The sequence below is a fragment of the Chiloscyllium plagiosum genome, unplaced genomic scaffold, assembly GCF_037043375.1.
Source record: "Chiloscyllium plagiosum isolate Xiang-an unplaced genomic scaffold, Cpla_swu_hap1 HiC_scaffold_15, whole genome shotgun sequence".
NCBI classification, from domain to species: Eukaryota; Metazoa; Chordata; class Chondrichthyes; order Orectolobiformes; family Hemiscylliidae; genus Chiloscyllium; species Chiloscyllium plagiosum.
The window spans coordinates 38,233,584-38,255,823 of NW_028270153.1; the positions used below are offsets into that span (position 1 = coordinate 38,233,584).

At 41.1% G+C, this 22,240-nt stretch overlaps 1 protein-coding gene across 6 annotated transcripts in view; it reads left to right on the forward strand.

The window, feature by feature from the left end:
* The first annotated feature begins 4,377 nt into the window (after window positions 1–4,377).
* Window positions 4,378–22,240, forward strand: part of LOC122560108 (extracellular sulfatase Sulf-2-like) — a 305,717-nt gene continuing 287,854 nt past the window's right edge. For all 6 annotated transcript variants that reach the window (XM_043710352.2, XM_043710348.2, XM_087994899.1 and 3 more), the window contains exon 1: window positions 4,378–4,623. The gene's annotated coding sequence lies outside the window, so the exon portion shown is untranslated. The remainder of the gene's footprint in view (window positions 4,624–22,240) is intronic.

Consider the following 22,240-nt stretch of genomic DNA (forward strand, 5'->3'; position numbering starts at 1 on the left):
CCATGGCTCAACACTTCAACTCCCCCTCCCACTCCACCAAGGTCCTTGGACTCCTCCATCGCCAGACCATAGCAACATGACGGTTGGAGGAAGACTGCCTCATCTTCCGCCTAGGAACCCTCCAACCACAAGGGATGAACTCAGATTTCTCCAGTTTCCTCATTTCCCTTCCCCCCACCTTGTCTCAGTCAAATTCCTCGAACTCAGCACCGTCTTCCTAACCTGCAATCTTCTTCCTGACCTCTCTGCCCCCACCCCCACTCCGGCCTATCACCCTCACCTTGACCTCCTTCCACCTATCACATTTCCAATGCCCCTCCCCCAAGTCCCTCCTCCCTACCTTTCATCTTAGCCTGCTGGACACACTTTCTTCATTTCTGAAGAAGGGCTCATGCCCGAAACGTCAATTCTCCTGCTCCTTGGATGCTGCCTGACCTGCTGCACTTTTCCAGCAACATATTTTCAGCTCTGATCTCCAGCATCTGCAAGTCCTCACTTTCTCCTGGTTGTGGGATCACTAAGCTCTGTCTACCACTTGCTGTTTATGCTGTTTGACATGCAAGTAGTCCTGTATGGTAGCTTCACAAGGTTGATACCTCAGGTATGCATGCTGCTGCTTCTGAGATGACCTCCTGCAGTCTCCATTTAACCAGGATTGATCCCCTGGCTTGATGGTAATGGTTGAGTGGGGGATATGCTGGACCATGAGGTTGTAAATTGTGCTGGAGTACAATTCTACTGCTACTGATGGCTCCAGTGCCATGCTGGATCTGTTTTGAGTTGCTGGATCGGTTCGAAGCCAGTCCCTTTTAGTGCAGTGATAGTTCCACACAATATCGAGAGCTGAAGGGCCTATTCTGCTCTGTATTGTTCTAACACTGTTCTTATTATGAAGGTAGGCCTTTGTCTCAACAAGGACTGTGTGGTGGTCACTCTTACTGATGCTGTCATGGACAGATGCATCTGCAGCTGGCAGATTGTTGAGGATGGGGTCAAATATGTTTTTCCTTCTTGTTGGTTCCCTTGCCCCCCTGCCACAAACTCAGAATCGAAGCTATGTTCTGTGGGACCTGACCAGCTCGACCAATAGTTCTGCTGCTGAGTCACTTGTGGTGGTGGACATTGAAATCCCCCAGACAGAGTACATTCTGCACCCTTACCACCCTCAGTGTTTCCTTCAAGTGTTTTTCAACATGGAGGATACCGATTGGTCAGGGGAGAGAGGATGGTGCATGGTTACCAGCAGGAGGCTTCCTTGCCCATATTTAACCTGAAGCCATGAGACATCATAGGGTCTGGAGTCAACATTGAGAACTCCCAGGGCAACGTCATCCTGATGGTATACCACGTGCCACCACCTCTGCTAGGTCTGCCCTACCCATAGGACAACACATATCCAGGGATGTGGTGGTAGTGTCTTGGACATTGTCTGTAAGGTTTAATTTCCTGAGTATGAATATATCAGTTGCTGTAAGACAGCTCTCTCAAATTTGACAGTATCCATTAGATGTTAGTAAAGAGGACTTTGCAGGGTCGGCAGGTCTATTACTGCCATCGTCTTTTCCGGTCCTCAGGTCGATATCATGGTCCATCTGGTTTCATTTCTTTGTTGAGATTTCATGATAATTGATAACAACTGAGGGGCATTTTAGGCCATTTCAGAGGGCAGTTGAGAGTCAACCACATTGGTGTAGGTCAGGAGTCGCACTAGCCCAGACCAGATGAAGATGGCCGATTTCCTTCTCTGAAAGCTGCTCAGTCCTCTCCTGCATCCTCTGTATATTATGTTCAATAAAGCCTGTTGCTGTTCATTCACAAAAGTGTAGATATTACAGTTTTACTGTTATTGGTGAGCAATCAGCTGATCTAAAGAAAAGATTATGGTTAAAGTGGCAGCTGACAGAATGCAGCAAAAGACTCAAGAGTGATCTTAACTGTCCTTCCCTGACCCCACAATGACCAACCTTTCCCGGTGGTATGGTAGTAATTGTTTTACCTTTTAAATATCCTGGCTAATTCTGATAAATTTTTCAATAGGTATCATATTTCTGAAATTATATCTGCTAAGCAATAACATGGAATGTGACCAAATATTATATAACAAACTGAGGTTAAGGTAACAATATAGTAAATCATTACTCACCATAGGAAGATGTGACATTTGTGTAATAATAATGTAGAATATTACAACAGGAGACCTCAGGGTAACGACAATGCATGAAGTTAATATAAAATGAACTGACAGAGTAATGGAAACATAGACTGTTACACAATATAGTATGAGCTCAGGTTCAGGTACAATAACTTAGAATTTTATATGCCATTATAAGAGCTTGTGGTTAGATGGGGGAGACAGATCTGTTGTGATGCAGATGGAAGAGCTTTTAAATCAGTAATTTTGCAATTGTAGATGTGAAAAGGTTGCATTGCATCTTGTCTCCCAGGGAACAGTAAGATAGGATAGCTTGTGTATAATTAGTGTAAGCACTTCTTATCTTACAAATACAGCCATGGAGTCAGTTTTAAGGATCAGTTGCATTGCAACGTAGCCAGATCTTACTTCCCCTGAAATGAGATGCCTTTTATAGCACCTTTATGGCCTGGAATAAGCCATCCTATAAGACAAGTTGATTTTCGGCACATGTACTAACAATGCTATCTTGAACTACATCTCCCAAGCAATATTCAACTGCATTTCTGAAAAATAATTATTAAGGAATGTTTTAGTAATGGTTTTATATATAAGTAAAATCTTCCATGTGTTTTCTAAGAGTTATATCAAAGGTTAGAAAAATAATATTCCTGGGTACCGGTGTGAATTCCTTAACCTATCAGAATGTCCATGTCACATGTGTAAATGATTTTTGATTCTTGCTCCTAGAGAGTTTCAGACAAGTGGGTGGCAAATTACATTACTAATGACACCCACAGAAAGATATTTAGAGGAAACAAAGTAAGCATACAAAAACTTTCTGAGTGACTGCAGCCATTCTATTAATACTACACTCCTTGAACACATAACCTCCACAAAAGCTTTGAAAGCTGAGGTGTATTCTATTGTAGTACAGCTGCAAAAGTCAGAAAATTCATTTTATTTCAAGAAAATTCAAAGCATATTTTGAGAAATTTGCAGAAATTTTACAGATAAACAAAACAGTTGGGATTGTGACTAGATAGAAACACATTAGATCCTGAGCAGTCTTGATAGGACAGATGTGGAGAGAATGGTTTCTCTAATGAGACAATCTAAAATTAAGTTGAAGTATCAGGTGCTCCCCATTAAAACTGAGGTGAGGGGAAACTTCTTTTCTCTCACAGAGCTGAAGACTTATAAACCTCTGAGCGAGAAGATAGCGCAAGGAGACAGTCCTTGAATATCTTTAAAGTAGAAGTAGATAGATTTTTGATGAATAAAGAATGAAAGGTTATCAGGAGTAGGCAGGAATCTGGATTTAGGGTTACAACTAGTTCAGCTGTAATTTTGATGAATGGTGGAGAAGGCTTACGTCTGTTCACATGTGTGTGAATTACAATGCAGTAAAAGGGGATGGATAGTTTTTGTTAGTAGTGACAAATTAGCTGCAGATATTTGACAGTCTGTTTTATTCTCTATTTAATGTTGTTTTCCATTTGCACGGGTTTTAGCACCAGCATCTGCTAATGTGCTGCAGCTCATGCTTGTGCTTCACGAGGGGACCAAATGCACGATATGTTCTTTATCTTCAGCTCGGGGACCCATCTGCCTTACTATCACTATGAAATTAGTTGTAAAGCTTATTCAGATATAAAAGTTTCAATCTATATCCAAGCAATTTGCTTGCTTTGTGTCTGCTGCAGATTGTACAGGTAAAGTGTAGTTTACATAAATCGTTGAAAAATCTATATAATTGATTTATGATTCATTTACTGTTGGGTTAAAAGGCAGGATGGGAAACAGTGATTTATTCACCTGTACATTTTACAACTCATTCTTTCTCTATCACATTTGATTTTCAGAAATTAATTCCCTTTGGAATCTCTCAGTAGGAAAGACATTTTCTGCACTGTTCTATCATTTAAGGCATTCGGATTAATTCAATGAATTGCTGCTGGGACCAATTAAGCCAGCTGTTTCCTAATAAATAAAGAATACCTTTCCCCTCTGTATCCATAAAAAGCAGCTGATCAAACTGAAATGTCTGCTACAGATGTACTGTGAATGCACAAATATGCCCAGCCAAGAATCTGCAAAGTCCTTGAAGCACAGGCAGCTTAAGCAGAACCGATCCACTTAGTAACTTTCCCCACCTCACATAGCTCATTTACCAATTAGCTGTGCAAGGTACCAGTCGTAGAATTCTGGAGTGCTTTAGATGGTAATCTACGCTCCGCCTCTGCTTCTAGGAAACACCCAGCCTGCAGCTTTCAACTGGGTGCAAACAGAGTACAGTGACTAATCCAGGCGTGTTTCAACAGATGGTTAGAGCTGGCCTAATTCAGTCACTGCAGTTGAATGAGGTTGAGAGGAGAAGCTACTGAGAGCCCTTTTCGGAGCTGTGTGGTCTCTGCGCTTCCTGGCATTGTTAAGGGGATCCTTTTTGAGAAGCCCGTGTCCCAGAAATGAGAGAAAGCTGACTGATAAAGGTAGTGTGATCTGCTGCAGTTTCATGCTTTACTTTGTAGCCTGTGCTCTGTATCAGTGCTGTGTTTTAGGCTAGTCATATTTACAGTAAGCTTATGCCATGCTGCAAGTAAGATAGTGTCATGTTGAGAAAATAATAATTTTGTAATGAATGTTTTAGTTAGCTTGCAATACATCCTGTTTGGAGCCTGTGTTCCTATTCTCATGTAATGTTTTACCATTACTACTTTACCCCTTAGCCAGCTGAATATAGTTGTCTGGAACCTGAGTTTATGATAGTAGCCAAGATGAATGAATTGAATGAGTAAATTGTAAATTGTGATTCTGTATGAATAGTATATTTTATGTTGGCAGTGAATTGGTAATTATAGATTTAAATTCAGTAATTAAGGTCTGGGTTTACTTATAAAACAGTTATAGTTCTGGGTAGCCAGAGAACCTCACTTGCTTTGTCTTCTATATTCATTTTGTAAACTTTATTTTTAAATTTAGTTTCCCATATAAAAAAATCAAGGAATGCAAGTGATCAATTCTTGTGACTTGAGCAACAATGTTAACCTTTCTAAACCTCTATGAACCTGCCATTCTTTCAGCCTGTTGTATGGGAATATGTTTTTGAACTCTGTAATACCTATACATGCCCAATTTAACACTAGATGCTGCTGGATGTGTCTGCTTTTGCATACTGATCTTAAAGAGCATCATTTTCTTTAGTTTGTTGCAAAAGCATATTTAAGGTTAGCTTTTCATCAATAGTAATTGTTTATTTAAATTTAATTTTTAAGTAAGTTTGAGCGTTCATGCAAAAGGAGTAATGTTTACATTATGAATTACTAATAATTGATCATGAAATCCTGCTTCTGCCCTCGAATGGTTTGTAGACAATGGTTTGTAGACATTTTTTTTTAAAAAAGACCTCTTTTTAAAAAAACCTCTTGCCTAAGAGGAGGAAGAATTCTGACCATTTGCCATAATCAATATGCCTATGTATATTAAAATCAATAATTGGTTTATCTTCTGATTGCCATAGTATCAGCAGGCTATACAGGTGCATTAGATAATCAAATAAACTTTAACATAAATATCCTGAGTTGTAAATATACAAAATAAATGGTAACCTCACTGAGACCATCTACAAGATGTAAAAACATGTAATGGAAAAGATTCAAGTTTGGTTTGGTGTATTTTCTCTTTAATAGCTTTGAGTAAGTTATTTTACCATTTTTTGACAATTGTGAACTCCATTGATTATTTCTGCTTTGCAAACAATTTATAATCTCTTGAATTTTCTTTCACACTGTGGAAGTACAAGGTCTGACTTCTAACTTGAATGCCAGTGTCCCAAGGTACAGATCACATCTCTCAGAATGCCTGTGATTGTGCAGGGAATTGGTCTGGTTTTGTTTAATAACTAAGCTGCCATTGATCCATGGACTGAATCCAATCTGAGTACAGTGCCAGAAACACTCAACAGTTTTTTTTATTCATTTAATGCACAAAGATCGCCATATATATAACCAAACTATATTTAGAAAACGTATTTTTTCCATTATTATTTATCCATGTGTGCAGACTGGATTTATGCTGAGATTTGCACACAAATTGTGTCTGTATTAATTTAAGATGCACTCGAGCCATACTTGAATAAAGAAAGATGATTAGTTTCCTCTTTAATACACACAGGCCTATTATAAGTGCAGATTAGCTCCAGGTGAACCGCCAGTGTAATATGAAGTCATTGTGGTTGTAAAGAATCCTGAATTATTTCAAAATAGCTTAGAGGGAAATTGAGACAGACCATAGCCATTAGCCATCCTTCTGGTTGGTTTGATCAAGATATTTATCCATGTTTTCTTTTGGAAGATGGACCTTTACCTGGTGGGAGAGCCTCTGTCTTCTGTGTATGTCATATCAATGGCTCTAGTGGTAGTCAGGTTGTGCACAGAATTGATTTAAATATTAATGAGGCAATTTGAATAGTGCATGATTTGCACAAAGCCAAAATTAGAATTCTATGCACATTGGGGATTGACTGATATATCCCCAAATGTGTCCCTGAATAAAAAGGAGTTTAGCCATTGTGTTAAATGAAAGGAAAATGCAGTGCGATATTGATGCTGCATTCTGATTTTTTTTTTCCCTCCTTTGTCTGCCTATTCAAATATGGAAACTAATTTCTGTGTAGTGTGTCCTTTTACCAGAAATATTTTCTATCCTTTATCAGTGTGAATTTTCTGGATCCAGATGAGCCACTAGAGGGAGTCATTTGTTACAATACAATACAGTATTGGGCTAGGATGAGGTTAGTCCGTGGAAGATGTACCTACTTGCAACCAGCCGCAGTGATAATACCATTGTTCAGGCTGTTCAAGTGAAGGTTTTGATCTGAATACAGTTTACTGTACAGTTACCTGGATTGTAACCTTTTTTGGGATTCTGATTTATGGCCCGAACAAAACTTGCCCTTTTGGAATCTCTACTGTATATTAAAATAACCATCTTCTACGTGTAAAAGTCATAGCTTCCCAATATACCTATTTTAAAAATAAGGGACTTACTGCCTGAAACATAAAGTTACTTCACTTAATACGGTAGGCCTTGCAAAAATGTTAGCGGGATTTTCATTACTGTGATGGAAAAGTCACTGTCATGTTTTTCTGAGGCTCTTATTGCTTTTTTATGGATTTTAATGAGTAATCCAGGTTGAAATGATTAAAAACAAATTCGCAAAAGGTGAAGTACAATAATTTTGCCAGATGATTCTATGATAATTGTGTATCAGTTGGTTTGAATATAAAACCAGAAAATCACAAATGTAGCTCCTGATTATTAAGTTAAATAATGAAACAAAAATCCTTACCACCTTAGGGAAAGCTTGGTGCACAATTCATTGTGGTGCCCTGCTTAGGACTTGGTCTCTCGCTTTCTTTCATTCAAGATTTGACTCTGTACCTTTTATACATGGAACAAGGACAACCTGGAAACAGTCAGTTTATGGGCCCTATAGCTGAACGACCAGGGGACATTCTGAGCAATAGGCAAGTGCAATACCTTTTGATTCATTCACAGGACGAGGCATCGCTGGCTAGGCCAGCATTTGTTGCTTATCCCTAATTGCCCATGGGGCAGTTAAGAGTCAACCACATTACTGTATGTGTGGAGTGACATGTAGGGCAGACCAGATAAAGATGGTAGTTTCCCTCCTTAAAGAATGTTAAATGAGTTTTTCACAACAATCATCAATGGGTTAATGGTCATTATTAGTCTCAAAATTCTGGATTTTTTTTATTGAACTCAGTCCTCCATATCCGAAATAACGTAGGTGAGCTTGCAGCATGGATAGGTACCTGGGACTTCTATGTTGTGGCCATTTCAGAGGCATGTTTAGAGCAGGGTGAGGAATGGATGTTGCAGGTTCCAGGGTTTAGATCTTTCATTAAGAACAGGCAAAGTGGTAAAAGAGGGGGCGGTGTGGCCCTGTTAGTCAAGGGTAGTATAACGGTGGTTGGAAGAACTTTTGACGAGGACTCATCTACTGAGGTGGGGTGGGGTGAGGTTAGAAACAGGAGAGGAGAGATCACACTGCATGGAGTTTGTTTATAGGCCTCCGCAGAGTTCCAGGGAGGTGGAAGAGAGGATTGGCAAAATTATTCTGGGTAGGAGTGAAAGGAACAGGGTGGTCATTATGGGGGACTTCAACTTCCCCAACATTGACTGGAATTGCTATAACTCTAGTACATTGGATGGATCAGTTTTTGTCCAATGTGTACAGGAGGGTTTCCTGACACAGTATGTCGAAGGGCCGACAAGAGGAGAGGCCACAGTGGATCTGGTGCTTGGTAATTAATTAGTTGTAGGTGAGCACTTTGGCGAGAGTGACCATAATTCAGTTATGTTTAGTTTAGCGATGGAAAGGGATAGGTACATGCCACAGATCAAGAGTTACCGATAGAGCAAGGGCAATTAAGATGCATAGAATGGGGTAGCACAATGCGGGGGATGCAGACAATGGAAATGTGGAGCTGGTTTAAGGAAAAGATATTGTATGTCCTTGATAGGTATATCCCTGTCAGGCAGGGAGGAAGCGATAAGGTAAGGGATCCGAGGTTTACTACAGAAATTGCATCTCTTGTTAAGCAGAAGAAGGAGGCTTATATATTGATGAGGCAAGATGGTTCGGGTAAGGCGAGGGAGAGTTACAGATCAGCTCGGAAAGATTTAAAGAGAGTTAAGAGCAAAGAGAGGACAGATAGCAAATAGAGTAAAGGAGAAGCCTAAAGCTTTCTATAGGTATGAGGAATAAGAGGATGACCAGGGTAGGAATAGGGCCAGTCAAAGACAGAAGTGGGAAGTTGAAGGTCGACCCTGTGGAGATCGGAGAGGTGCTAAACGAACATTTCTCATTGGTTTTCACTCGGAAAAGGAGAATATTGTAGAGGAGAAGAATGAGTACGAGATATTAGACCAGAAAGGATTGAGGTTAGTTACGAACAAGTATTATCAATCCTAGAAGGAGTGAAAGTAGACAAGTCCCCTGGGCCAGATGGAATCTATCAGGATTCTCTGGAAAGCGAGGGAGGAGATAGTAGAGCCTTTGGCTTTGATATTTGAGTCATCATTGTCTATAGGTTTAGTACCAAAGGACTGGAGGATTGCAAATGTGTCCTTGTTCAAGAAGGGCAGTAGAGATGACCCAGGTAATTATAGACCAGTGAGCCTTGCTTCTGTTGTAGGAAAAGTTTTGGAAAGGATTATAAGAGATGAGATTTATAATCTAGCAAGCAACAGTTTGATTTCAGATAGTCAACATGGTTTCATCAAGGGCAGGTCATGTCTCTCAAACCTCATTGAGTTTTTTGAGAAGATAACCAAGCATGTAGATGAGGGTAGGGCAGGTGACGTGGTATGCGTGGACTTCAGTAAAGCCTTTGATAAGGTTCCACATGGTAGGCTGTTGGAGAAAATGCAGAGACATGGAATTGAGGGTGACTTAGCAGTTTGGATTAGAAACTGGCTTTCTGAAAGAAAGCAGTGAGTGGTGGTTGATGGAAAATATTCAGCCTGGAGTCCAGTTACTAGTGGTGTGGCACAAGAATCTGTTTTGGGACCACTGCTGTTTGTCATTTTTCTAAATGACTTAGATGCAAGCATAGTTGGATGGATTAGTAAATTTGCAGATGACACTAAAGTCGATGGAATAGTGGACAGTTTGGAAGAATGTTACAGATTGCAGGGGGACTTAGATAAACTGCAGAATTGGGCTGAGAGATGGCAAATGAAGTTCAATGCAGCTAAATGTGACGTGTTACGCTTTGGGAAGAATAACATGAAGGCAGAGTACTGGGTCAATGGAAAGATTCTTGGTAGTGTGGCTGTGCAGAGAGATCTTGGAGTCCATGTACATAGATCCCTGAAAGTTGCCACCCAGATTGATAGTGCTGTTAGGAAGGCATATGGTGTGTTAGGTTTCATTAGTAGAGGGACTGAGTTCCAGAGCTGCAATATCATGCTGCAACTGTACAAAACACTAGTGCGGCCACACTTAGAATATCGTGTACAGTTCTGGTCGCCATATTTCAGGAAGGATGGAGAAGCATTGGAAAAGGTGCAGAGGAGATTTACCAGGATGTTGCCTGGTATGGAGGGAAGGTCTTATGAGGAAAGGCTGAGACTTGAGTCTATTCTCGTTGCAAAGAATAAGGCTAAGAGGGGATTTGATAGGACATACAAGATGATCAGAGGATTAGATAGCGTAGACAGTGAAGGTCTTTTTTTCCCTAGGATGATGTCAGCTTGTACAATAAGGGCATAACTACAAATTGAGGGATGATAGATTTAAGACAAATGTCAAAGGCAGGTTCTTTACACAGAGAGTGGTAAGAGCATGAATGCCCTACCTGCCAGTGTAGTTAACTCCGCCACATTAGGGAGATTTAAACAATCCTTGGATAAGCACATGGATGATGATGGGATAGTGTAGGGGGACGAGCTGAGAATAGTTCATGGGTCGGCGTAACATCGAGGGCCGAAGGGCCTGTTCTGCTCTGTATTGCTCTATGTTCTATATGCTGTGGCAAGATTTGAGACTAGGTCCCCAAAATATCACCTGGATCTCTGGATTAACAGTCTAGCGATTTAAAACCACAAGGTTATTGCCTCCCCATCGACTTGGTCGGTTGAAAGTGACAAGGAGAAGTGTGAATCAAGTTGTGGGAGACGTACCTTCCTAGCAAATGTACTATAGCTCTGTGAAGAAAAATTATTTGGTGATGGCAGAAATTAGTGTGATATCATTTGACTTTTGCAAGGCTTTGGATCTCTGTTTCTAAAATATTCAGCCCGAAAAGAACAGGAGCCAGGTTTCTGAGCAGGTTTGAAAATTGGCCAAATCTCAAAAAGTGGTGGTTATGAATGGAATTTTGTTGAATGATAAGTGAGGTCATTGGCAGAGGGCCACAAGACCTGTACTGGGGCCATTGCTGTTTTCTTTGTAAATAAGAAATTTGAAACTTTTGGACAGAAACAAACTTGTCTAAGTTTTAAAGATAGTATTAAATTGGGCCAGTCTGGGGGTGGGGAGATTGGAAACAGAGAAAAGACAAACAAGAATGTTGAAGAGATGAACTCAGGTGCAGTAAAAGGTATTTCTGACTGAATTATTCTTTTTAATATTTCACAGGATAAGAGTGTTAACAACTAGGTCTGGAAAAGATGATGATGAACTGCCTGTTGAATCACAGCAGTCAATGGAAGTGGGGTGGATGTACACTTTCAGTGATGGGAGAGAGAGAGTTCCAGGATTTTGATGGAGTCACAATAAATGAAGAGCAATAAAGTTATATATCAAGGCTGAGATGGGAAGATTTGTTTCAGGATGGAATCAACAACGATGAGGTAAAAGGCAGGGAAGTGGCACAGGAAGGCACAGGAGATAACAAGCTCACATCTATGTTCTATATGCTGTGATAGAATGGTGCTGCAGACTTGATGGGCTGAATGGCCTATTTCTGCTCCTATATTTTATAGCCCTACAGTTCCACATCTGGATGGCATTTGGGTTAGCAGAAACCACAAAATGTTGAGAAACACAAAACAGACATTTGCTACTACTGGATAAGTTTATCAACATTAATAGTCCATTAATGCAATAGCAATAAAGATTGCTAGCTGGATCCTAAGGTGTATAACCACCAATATAGACCACAAGTTCCAGGAACAAGTGGCAGCTTTGGGTATGGTGCTGTGTACAATTCTGGTCACAACTATTTTCAAACATTTTTGGAGCTATTAGTGAAGCTAAAACATAAGACATCACAAGCTTTTAGTTGAGAATGCTTACTTTTTTGGGAAATGAATGCTCAGGAACCACTTCACATATTCCTATAGCAATCTTAAAAATAAATTGTCGGGAAATAGTAAGCCTGGGATTACCACAAATTCCAGACCAGAATTCAGACTGATGCTTGGAGGAGAAACGTTTATCTCTAATCTTATTATATTCTGAATGCAGTGATTGTCCAGATCTCTGCAGTGACATAACTTTTACATGAATTTTAACTTCTGGTTATAAGCTGAAAGGATAACAAAATTAATCTTTTGTTCTTTACCATAACAAAGGAAGCGCAATAACAAATATTTTTGTAGGTGGCTTAACTACAGGACTAAAATCTTCCCTTCAATTTTCAAACAAATGATAAGCCCGCTTCACAGATGTATTTTTACTGTCCCTTAACTAGTTGTTCAATTTTCCTGGACTTGGTACAAAGTGATTCTTAACTCCTGGAAGGAAGTGAGGTCTGCAGATGCTGGAGATCAAAGTTGAAACTTTATTGCTGGAACAGCACAGCAGGTCAGGCAGCATCCAGGGAACAGGAGATTCGACGTTTCGGGCACAGGCCCTTCTTCTTCTTGACCTCTCCGCCTCCATCCTACTCCGACCTATCACCCTCACCTTGACCTCTTTCCACCTATCACATTTCCAACGCCCCCCCTCCAAGTCCCTCCTCCCTACCTTTTATCTTCTCCTGCTGAACACTCTCTGCTCATTCCTGAAGAAGGGCCTGTGCCCGAAACGTCGAATCTCCTGTTCCCTGGATGCTGCCTGACCTGCTGTGCTGTTCCAGCAATAAAGTTTCAACATTCTTAACTCCTGGCCTGGTGACTTTAACCCCAGAATTTTAAAACAAATTGAGGCTTTTTTGCTAGCAGTTAGTACATGTAGGCAAATTTCCCAGCCTCACTAGTTGGGTATGTTCTGTGAAGCTCCTACCCTCCTGTTCTGTGCAGTGAACTATGGAGACTGTTGACTTCCAGCTGCTCCCTTTCTCTTGGATCCTGGCAGAATAACCTTGTCTGTGACTTCTCCCACATGAGACCCCATCTCACTTGAAGTCCATCCCATGGTAATATGATTCACATGGTATTTGTATCCAGTAGAAATCTAGCTTTGAGACTCAACTTGTGGAAGTAAATGGGCAGTTTAAAGCACATCTGTTTACAAAACCGTATTCTCAACACTTTGACACAGTAGGCTCACTGTCCACATACGGGCAGACATGCTGTTGCCAATGTTTCCAAGTATAACAGTCCTGCAGCCTCTTCCCAGTGAAATGATACTTTATGATTTCTAATAATCAAACAGGTTTTATAGTCAAAAAATTACATGACTCCATCAAAGGACAGCCCAGAATGCAACAATCTATGTGTAAAGTTACCACTCACTCACTCACAAAGGAATGACTAGTGCTGAGTTTAACCAGAGGGTCACCATGCCTCAGGCAGGAGGGAAGGTTGAGAAAGCACGATCAATCTTGGTAGTCTAGGCTGGTATGGGAATTGGACCCATGCTATTGGTGTCACTGCTCGCAAGCCAGCCTTCAACCAACTGGACTAACCAACCTCCAACAATCTATAAACCTAGTAATTGTGACATGTGTTCTCAAACTGCAGTCTACATTAGTGTAAGATCAACAGATCTCCATTTCAAACATCAATTTCCCAGAGAACCTATCAATCTTCTGCCAAATTTACAAAGATATGGGGAAAATCTCTGACAGTTACAGACATGTAAGCTTTCTAAGAGAAAACGTAATTGAATTTTCAAGTTTGTAGTCTGACTGTCATGCTGTGATTTCTGCTATATCTTTCCTATGGCTATAATGTTAAATATTAATCAACAAAGCAGGCAGTATTCAACTTTTCTATCAGTGAAATCAGATAATCTTCAAGTTGTGCTCAAACCTTAATTTCAAAAGAAATAAACTACTTTTGTACGGCCAGAAGGTGATAAGATCAGGTCTCATGAACAGTAGATGCCATTGAAAACGGGAAATCTTGCTGTCAGTACAGTGGTTGTGTAACATTCTACATGGGTTTCCTCTTTACTCAAATCATGGCACTTAAACAATTTCACTTCATGATACCTTAAACAACTTCAGTTCAAACAGTTGCTCCCTGCTGTACTATTTTTTTTTAATGTGGCATGTCAATGCTTTGGGTTTTTTGAACTCAATGAAATGGAGATTATTGCAGACATTCATCATGTATAGATGAAGGTGACAAAAAAGCCTTCCAGTTCAAAATATCAATTTAACTTATTGTAACTGTGATATCTCAATTATTGATGGTTTAAAAATTATTTCTGTATGCAATCTGGACGTCATTTGTTTTCCATTTACTGGCCTTGAACTGAATAATTCCTAGGCCATTTTGGAGGGCAATTAAGAGGCAACCAAATGGATGTGTGGCTGGAGTCACAAGTAGGCTCGAACAGGTAAGGTGACCGATTGCCTTCCCTAAAGGACATTAGTGAATCAGATGGCTTTTTACAACAATTGTCAATGGTTACGTGGCCACCATTAGACTGGCTTTTAATTTCAAACATTATTGAATTCTGATTTTACCTTCTGTCACTGAACTATTGAACATGTCACTTTGGAAATGTTGTTAAAGTTAAACCACAAAAGTTTTCACCTTTACCTGAAGAACCATATGACGTCAGTTTGAAGACCACCAAAAGAATTCTCTGGAGTTCTGGGATGCGGCTGAAGGCAAAGTATTTTTGCATTTTCTACATTACAACAATGCTAAAATTATTTTGTTAACTTCAGCAGATCTCAAAGCACTTTAAAAGCTATGTAAGGTACTATATAGATGCAAATATTTTTTGACACAGCTTATTTCACTCTTCAGATGGGAGGTTCTTATAAACAGTCCACAACTTTACTTTATGAAATATTGAAGTGGTCATAAGCTATTGTTCAAGATTTCAGTTGTGGTTGAGTGTACCAAATCAAATTACAACTCAAGCCTGATGTTCAGTTTCATTTAAAAATGCTAGTAAATTGATGGGATTTAATTCTCAGATTATACATTTCAGAAGTAAGATGACTACCTTGCACAGAGGCCTGAAATGTTTTGCTTATATTACTGTACACAATCCGGTCTCCATCCCGTAAAAGACATTGGTGCACTGGAAAATGTACAAAAATAAAATTTATGACCTGTAGGATTATCATGGGGTGGGGGAGAAAATGGAACAGATTGAACCTGCTTTAGGAAAGAAACATTAGTGAAGATTTGATTGTCTTTTGAATTTATGAGGTGGTGTGCAATCTTTCCCTGCCCTTGGGGAAAACCCAATCTGGAAACTGTTGTAGTATGAGCTGTTTTAAAAAAAGTCTGGCCCACAACATTGGTGTGCCATCGGGTTTGCAGTATACTTGTGGAAATTATATTGGAGTTCATAAGGAATATAGTATGAAGGTGGACCAATTGAAAGGTCACCTGTTGTTTCGAACCACAGCTCACATCTGTATTTAAAAGCCCCCTCAGCCTCAGTCCTCATTTTTCTCATCTCCCCTATGACTGTCTCTACCCCTACCAGGTAACCCCCTTAGCCACGCAGACAACGTACACCCAATCCTTGAGTTGAATTCAGTTCTATCAAACTTTTTTTTCATGAAAAAATAGACACTTTATCATATAATAAAAAGCTTCCATATCATTGATATAGGGGGAAAAATATTTTGTCATGTGAAGTGGCGGGGTGTGGTGGGAGGGGGAGGGGGAGGGGAGGTGTTGGGATACCTTGCAAGCAAATAGATTTCAAGTATTGCATCAACAATCCAGAAATGATACCAAAGGGATGATCTGTTGATACATATTGCAACTGAATGGAAGTTGCAATGTAATATCACTTAAAACTCAACTCTGAGAAAGTGAGGACTGTAGATGCTGGAGGTCAGAGCTGAAAAATGTGTTGCTGGAAAAGCGCAGCAGGTCAGGCAGCAACAAAGGACCAGGAGAATCGACGTTTCGGCCATAAGCCCTTCTTCAGGAATGAGGAGGGCGTGGAGGAGATCCCCCTCAGACGTGGTTGACGATGCTATCCACCGCATCTCCTCCACTTCCCGCTCCTCTGCCCTTGAACCCCACCCCTTCAATTGCCACCAGGACACAACCCCACTGGTCCTCACCTACTACCCCACCAATCTCCAGATACATTGTATCATCCTTCGTCATTTCCGCCACCTCCAAACAGACCCCACTACCAAGGATATATTTCCCTCCCCTCCCCTATCAGCGTTCCGGAAAGGCCACTCCCTCCGCGACTCCCTCGTCAGGTCCACACACCCCCACCAACCCAACCTCCACTCCCGGCACCTTCCCCTGAAACCGCAAGAAATGCAAAACTTGCGCCCACTCCTTTTTCCCCCCCCCCCTCACTTCCCTCCAGGGCCCCAAGAGATCCTTCCATATTCATCACAAATTCACCTGCACTACCACACACATCATTTACTGCATCCGCTGCACCCGATGTGGCCTCCTATACATTAGGGAGACAGGCCGCCTACTTGCGGAACATTTCAGAGAACACCTCTGGAACACACGCACCAAACAACCCAACCGCCCTGTGGCTGAACACTTTAACTCCCCCTCCCACTCCGCCAAGGACATGCAGGTTCTTGGCCTCCTCCATCGCCAGACCATGGCAACACGGCGCCTGGAGGAAGAGCGCCTCATCTTCCGCCTAGGAACCCTCCAACCACAAGGGATGAATGCAGATTTCTCCAGCTTCCTTATTTCCCCCCCCCCCCACACCTTTTTCTCAGTCCCTACCCTCGGACTCGGCACCGCCTTCTTGACCTGCAATCTTCTTCCCGACCTCTCCGCCCCCACCCCCTCTCCGGCCTATCACCTTCACTTTAACCTCCTTCCACCTATCGTGCTCCCAACGCCCCTCCCCCAAGTCCCTCCTCCCTACCTTTTTATCTTAGCCTGCTTGGCCTGAAGAAGGGCTTATGCCCGAAACATCCATTCTCCCGCTCCTTTGATGCTGCCTGACCTGTGCTTTTCCAGCAACACATTTTTCACTTAAAACTCAGCCAAGTATTCAGAATTTCAGTTGACTGAATGATAGACTACTCTCAGAAAGAAAGAAAGAGCAGAATGTGCTCACTTAAATGCACAGTACATGGTGCTCATTGTACGAGATCACGTTGTTAGAGCCATAAAAATCACAGCACAACAGATGTTGCCATGGGATGACAGATTTTTTTTTTAACCTTTGTTTTAAACAGTTTTCACTGCATTATGATGTCTTTTCCATTGGAAAAGTACCATTATTCAAATGGCAGAGTAAAAGAAGCTGTTTAAGGAACAATTTACTTTCCCCAAACAAGTCATTATAATGAATCACTTAAAAATAGTTACAATTGTATCACCCAGTAGCGGCATTTGTAGATATGGAAACATTTTACAGTTTTAGCATGTTCTGGATTACCCAGCAAGCTTTCTATTTTATTGGGCTTATGGACCTTAAGCCATTATTTTCAAGAGGAATTCTGATTTTCATCTCCCATGTCAAACAAGAAACCAGACTTCAGCAGGCAGGATGGGTGTGTTGCACATAAGGCATTCCTGACCCACTCAACAAACAGGAAAATGATGCAGGATTGGAAATTTCAAGAAAAGTCTGATTTCCTCATAGAGGTGTATCACTCAGTTCAGGATAGCTGAGGATGGGCAATAAATGTTGACCTGACCAGTGATGTCCACGTCCCATGAAATAATTCTTTATGACTTCGCAGTGCAGCACGGGAGGATGAAGGGGAGCTTGCTTTCCTCCAATGACCTGACTGTTGAAATCCTTGAGCTCAAGCTGTTAGAGGAGCAGTTTCAATTTGCAGATGGGAGGCTCTGGGTCATACAACTGATTTAAACAGTGTGCAATGAGCTAATGGACAACATATTTTAGAAGTTGGAAATGATTATTTAAGTGTCTGATCAGTGACACAGAGGTACATTTTGAAGAGGGACATGAAGCTACTGGTCTTAGCTCTTTTCTCACTCCCTCTGTCCACCCCCCAACCCACCCCCACCACCCCTGCCTCAAATACCCAGTAGCTTAGGGATTTGGATTATCCCATCTGGATTATCCCATTGGGATCTGGTCATAACCAAAGTGGGGCAAGGTAGATGAGGTGAGTGAGTGGAAGGTTAAATCTCTCTCTAAACCTGGGGAAAGTAAACTTTATCTGGCATTTGTTGCCTTGACTGTTTTGTGTCCTTCAGTGTGAACCAGCCAAGGTGTTTCATTTTAGTAATTTGCTGTGTACGTGACTTTGCAAAGTGGATGATAGATGGATGACGCAAGGGATTTCGAACATCACTCTCTTATTTTTGGAGGGTGGAGTGATAGAGGTGAAAAGGATGAGTGTGCACTGTGGGGTGAGGGGCACTGTTGAGGGGTCAGTCAGGCCATCCCTAGCTGCATACTATTAGTAAGATGACATGACCATGCACGCGCTTCATGTTGGGGCAGCCTCAGTCACAGAGCCTCTTAACCTGGATGAGGATTGATGCCAGCATTCTGGAGTGGTATTCTCTACCATCGGCCTCTTCAACTGCCTTGACCCTTTTTATACAGCCCTTGCACAATGGGTGGATTGGCTGGATGCATCTCTACATCATCTGTCTGTTTCTTGTTCTCCATGTTTATCTCTGAAGGAGCCTGTATGCTCAAGCATGGACACTTCCCATTTGCCTGCCTTCATTGATAAGGAGCTCATCTGCCTCTATGCTCACTGTTTCAAGCTAGTTTGAGTTCCAACCAAGGCATGGATGGTGTGGACCTATAATGTGCAGGTAAAGGTTTTGAGTCTCTTCCTGCCAAGGGGATTGACAAAAACAGTCCATGCAGTGACATTCTGTTGTCCCTCTGCTGGAAGCCCTTTGGGAAACACAAGAATGTGGCGATAAGAACTTGACCACTCAGGAGGTGCATCTGCTCTACCAACTCTGCAGATGTTGGTATGAGCCATAGTATGTATTGTGCAGGAGCCTCTTCCATGCCGTTCAACAGAGGATATTGGTTTGAAATGATACTGCTGCTCCCAGCTTCCCATTCGTGTGGTTTCCTCAATATCCAGTACTACCACTTCCATTTGATGTCAGATTGTTAGTGTGCCACACACCATCTGCCCACTTGATCCTCTTTGTGGGAGTTGTTTTTACTTTTCCTGCGGAATGAGGAGACATTGATATGAGTAGCCTGTTTCCCCCTCCTCTTCCAGCATGTCGTTAACATAATCAGAAATGCTCCACTTCTCAATTACAGTCTGTACATGAAGGTGGCTTGGTCACTTGTTACAGAGGATAATGTGCACTCGGTTTCTATGAGCTGAGTAGACTTCTACCACCTTTTTGGTACTCACCTTCCCAGACCTTTTTATTAGGTCATGGATTATTTTTCCACACTGGATCCACACATTCTTGGTCACTCCTGTTCTGCTGACCATCATCTCATGGTGTCTTCCTTCTGCTTAAAAACTGGGAACAATGTTAATACACGAGAAGAAACTGAGCATGCCACGTTCTCTGGTTAATACACGAGAAGAAACTGAGCATGCCACCTCTGAGCTCTTTTCTGTACCATTTTCCCAATGAATGGTGATCCCAATTAGGATGACCACTTGCTTTTTCATGGGTCCCCAGTTAGTGGTCATGCTGTCATGGCACTCCCAGTGTTAATTGACTTCCAAAACCATCCGCATGCCACTAGGTTCTTCATTTTAAAGTTGAGCTGCATCACTAATGCCAGCACTGTCAGTGGGTCAGCATCTGGATATAATGCAGAGGTTGGATTCCTGACCCCTGGATTTAAAATGTGTGTCTGCTAATATTTTTCTTTGGTGATACACAACAGGGCCTAGTTGATGCAGGGTCTACAATAATAAGCATTCCTGTAGGTGTTGAGTAGGAAGGAGTATCACTTCAGAGATTAATGATCGTGCAGAGAAAACCTCTGCTCTGGTTATTTTCTTCATAACACAGCTGTTCAAAGTGAATGTAATCCCTTCAGATTTTGTCACTGAAGACTGGAAAATACTGCACAACACCAATGACAGCAATAAGCCACGAAATAGATCTGGGACTGAAACTGCTGAAATGCTCCTAACGCAGAACAGATAGAAGCTGAATTGAATGGCAAAAACCTGAATTCCCTTGATATTCAGAAATATTTTAAAAGGTATCAAAAAACCCTTCAATCACTTTTTAATATGAATATTATGATTCCCTTCTCAGACATTTTAGATTTTGAGCTATGGTATACTTATAAACTGACTACAAAGCCACTGTGTCTATTTCTCTCCTTCATTAATGATTCACTTTTTAGCTATGCGTGATGCATTATTAATGCCCAATTTGAAACTTCCAGCACTGCCAATCAGTATTCTAGTTATTAACATGGCTAAATAAACCATGAGCGTTCACTTCTGCAAGGCCGCCCCTTTCCAACAAGCCTCTACTGTAAGCAGTAAATGCATAGCCTGAATGAATATTCATGATGAAATGAAGTAAGGGATTGTGTTAAATGCTGTCTGCAACCTCAGCAGTGTTATGAATGTCTCCTTGGTTTTCAAAAAAAAACCCCAGAGAAGGAGCTAGACAGACAAGAAGCCTTTTTTGGAATTCCTTCTGGCTGCCCCAGCCTGTGTTCATTCACTGGCACTTTGCCCTAAGCTACTTTTGTGGAATAGGATTCTGAACCTGAGCCAGTCATGTTGGTTAGTATTCCAGCAGGATGTGCTGATATTGGCAATAGGCGCATAATAAACTGACACACTTGTGGCATTGAAATCCCTTGTCACCCCTGGTGAGAGGGATGATGGGTGTATCTGATCCTGTGTTTGAAAGAATGGGGTTAAAGCTGCATTGACCTTTTATTGAGATTCTGTTTATGACCTTGTTAACCTTTGGCAATTGTCTAACTACGGGTGTCCTGGGAACCAGAGGTTTGTTTTCTCAAAGGTGGCAAAGCTTTAGAATTGTGCAACCAGTGTTTATTGTGTTAGTTGCATGTTACTTAATAGAAATTAGCTAACAAGCCCTAGGGGCTTATGGCTGGGGCAAGATGTAAACGTCATTGATTATGTATGCATTTTTAACAATATTTTATATATACAGTGTCATACTATCTCACACTTTATCTCATGCTCAAACAGTTGCTGATGATATTAAGGCCATTTGCCAGAAAACACAGGATTATTATAAATGTCAATTATGACACAGCTGAAAATGGCCTCAGAATCTGCCTGAGCGAATGCATGAAATTTTGCAGCAGTGTCCTGTTGAAATTGGTTGGCTTTTAACAACCACCAGATATATCATCTTTTAGTGGCTAGAGCCATACTCTGGTACAAAGAGTTTTCTCCTAATTTTTCATTTCCCTTGGCTTTCGTTTTTACCAGGACTCTTTAGAGCTATTCATTCAGTGTTATCTTGTTAATGGGAACAATCATTCCCTTCACTTCTGGAATTCTGTTCTTGATCCATATTTGGACCAAGAGATCTTTGTAAAAGAATGATTCGGAGATGCCGGAGATTCTAACAGATGAAAGGCTTAACAATCAATTCTTCAATGTATAATTTCAGTTACATCACACTGCAAATTTTTGCTATAAATCCTGTGTTACGATCGAGCCCTCCACAATCACCTGATGAAGGAGCGTCGCTCCGAAAGCTAGTGTGCTTCCAATTAAACCTGTTGGACTATAACCTGGTGTTGTGTGATTTTTAACTTTGTAAAAGAAGTAATCTTTTTAACCCATTACTCAATCCAGTTTTGAGCATGAGAATTGAAAGAAATAAGGAGACTGCTCAGATTAAACACTAATGTTACAACTGTTATTTGTCTAATAAAGACAATTTATCATTGTACCATATAATCATGGCAATATGAGCAGGAAATACACATTAGTCACTTTTATTTTGTATTTGTTTGTGGCATGCACATGTCACTGGCAGGGCCAGCTTTAATTTCCATCCCTAGCTGCCTTTTGAATCACTGCAGTAGTATAGATATATCCACAATGCTGTTAAAGAGGGAGGTCCAGCATTTTGTACCAGTGACACTGAAAATGGCCAAATATTTCCAAGTCAGGATGTTGAGTGGCTTTAAAGGGAACTTGCAGATGGTGGTGTTTCCATGTATTTGCTCTAAATTATATTGGTCATGGGTTTGGAAGATGTTGTCTAAGGAGTCTAAATGAAATTCCTCAGTATATTATGTGGCTGGTAAACACTGCACATCTGTTAGAAGGACTGAATATTTGT